A 2,500-nucleotide genomic window follows, 5' to 3' on the forward strand; every position below is an offset into this window, starting at 1 on the left:
GACGTGCAAATCGATCGTCGGAGCTGGGTATAGGGGCGAAAGACTAATCGAACCATCTAGTAGCTGGTTCCCTCCGAAGTTTCCCTCAGGATAGCTGGTGCTCGTACGAGTCTCATCCGGTAAAGCGAATGATTAGAGGCCTTGGGGCCGAAACGACCTCAACCTATTCTCAAACTTTAAATGGGTGAGATCTCCGGCTTGCTTGATATGCTGAAGCCGCGAGCAAACGACTCGGATCGGAGTGCCAAGTGGGCCACTTTTGGTAAGCAGAACTGGCGCTGTGGGATGAACCAAACGCCGAGTTAAGGCGCCCGAATCGACGCTCATGGGAAACCATGAAAGGCGTTGGTTGCTTAAGACAGCAGGACGGTGGCCATGGAAGTCGGAATCCGCTAAGGAGTGTGTAACAACTCACCTGCCGAAGCAACTAGCCCTGAAAATGGATGGCGCTGAAGCGTCGTGCCTATACTCGGCCGTCAGTCTGGCAGTCATGGCCGGTCCTTGCGGCCGGCCGCGAAGCCCTGACGAGTAGGAGGGTCGCGGCGGTGGGCGCAGAAGGGTCTGGGCGTGAGCCTGCCTGGAGCCGCCGTCGGTGCAGATCTTGGTGGTAGTAGCAAATACTCCAGCGAGGCCCTGGAGGGCTGACGCGGAGAAGGGTTTCGTGTGAACAGCCGTTGCACACGAGTCAGTCGATCCTAAGCCCTAGGAGAAATCCGATGTTGATGGGGGCCGTCATAGCATGATGCGCTTTGTGCTGGCCCCCGTTGGGCGAAAGGGAATCCGGTTCCTATTCCGGAACCCGGCAGCGGAACCGATACAAGTCGGGCCCCTCTTTTAGAGATGCTCGTCGGGGTAACCCAAAAGGACCCGGAGACGCCGTCGGGAGATCGGGGAAGAGTTTTCTTTTCTGCATGAGCGTTCGAGTTCCCTGGAATCCTCTAGCAGGGAGATAGGGTTTGGAACGCGAAGAGCACCGCAGTTGCGGCGGTGTCCCGATCTTCCCCTCGGACCTTGAAAATCCGGGAGAGGGCCACGTGGAGGTGTCGCGCCGGTTCGTACCCATATCCGCAGCAGGTCTCCAAGGTGAAGAGCCTCTAGTCGATAGAATAATGTAGGTAAGGGAAGTCGGCAAATTGGATCCGTAACTTCGGGATAAGGATTGGCTCTGAGGATCGGGGCGTGTCGGGCTTGGTCGGGAAGTGGGTCAGCGCTAACGTGCCGGGCCTGGGCGAGGTGAGTGCCGTAGGGGTGCCGGTAAGTGCGGGCGTTTAGCGCGGGCGTGGTCTGCTCTCGCCGTTGGTCGGCCTCGTGCTGGTCGGCGGTGCAGGATGCGCGCGCCTGCGCGGCGTTCGCGCCCCGGTGCTTCAACCTGCGTGCAGGATCCGAGCTCGGTCCCGTGCCTTGGCCTCCCACGGATCTTCCTTGCTGCGAGGCCGCGTCCGCCTTAGCGTGCTCCTCCGGGGGCGCGCGGGTGCGCGGATTCTCTTCGGCCGCCATTCAACGATCAACTCAGAACTGGCACGGACTGGGGGAATCCGACTGTCTAATTAAAACAAAGCATTGCGATGGCCCTAGCGGGTGTTGACGCAATGTGATTTCTGCCCAGTGCTCTGAATGTCAACGTGAAGAAATTCAAGCAAGCGCGGGTAAACGGCGGGAGTAACTATGACTCTCTTAAGGTGGCCAAGTGGCGGCGGTGTGGCTGCATCCGGACTTGGCTTTTCGAAGTGCGGTCTTGATGTAGTCGTGCTGCTGCTGCGAGGTGCCTTCCTTGGGTTATAGTTACAGGGAGAGTGATGCGCAATACATGGGCCTAGCCCTCTTAGCCTCTCCTCTCCTGCGGTCTTCTCCCCTTCTCGTGGGCCCGCTGATTTTCGCAGAGTGGAAGACCGCACCAGGGGCTTGGGGGGGTTACCAGCCCCCCCTCGCATTATCCCTTTATAGTTGGGGGCAGCCGACAAGAAACAAGAGATGGTGGCCCTTCCGCTGAAGGTGCCACCCCAGCTACCCCAGCACCTATCCGGCCAACCGGCCGTAACGAAAATGCGATAGTTTGTGTAGCTCCCTTTGCTTGCAGTGAGTGCCACCGCACTTTTACCACGAAGAACGGTCTCGGGGTCCATCGCCGCCGCCAACACCCTGCGGCCGCCAACGCTGAGATCGTGACGGAGAGGCATCGCGCGAGGTGGACGGAGGAAGAAGTCCTGTCGCTCGCCAAGGCAGAGGCCGAACTGTTCCTTGAGAGGGACGCCCGGTTCTTCTTTGTAAATCAAGAACTTATCAGGATGTTCCCCGACCGAACGCTTGAGGCAATCAAGTGCCGACGGCGGCAAGCTGCCCACAAGCAGCTTGTCCGCCAATTCATGGAGGCACTTGAGATCGGTCGGGGCGAAGAGCCGGCGTCCCGCCGTGGAGCAGCGAGCTCGCTGCCTGACGCGGGCGAGGCCGCTGCGCCGCCCGTCGACGCAGCCGAGGACTTCGCGGCCGACACCACCGGGCC

The 2,500-nt window shown here is 60.0% G+C and overlaps 1 pseudogene; it reads left to right on the forward strand.

The window, feature by feature from the left end:
- Positions 1-2,500, forward strand: part of LOC124744504 — a 7,959-nt pseudogene that overhangs the window by 1,205 nt on the left and 4,254 nt on the right.

This window comes from Schistocerca piceifrons, unplaced genomic scaffold (genome assembly GCF_021461385.2).
Source record: "Schistocerca piceifrons isolate TAMUIC-IGC-003096 unplaced genomic scaffold, iqSchPice1.1 HiC_scaffold_295, whole genome shotgun sequence".
Taxonomy (NCBI): domain Eukaryota; kingdom Metazoa; phylum Arthropoda; class Insecta; order Orthoptera; family Acrididae; genus Schistocerca; species Schistocerca piceifrons.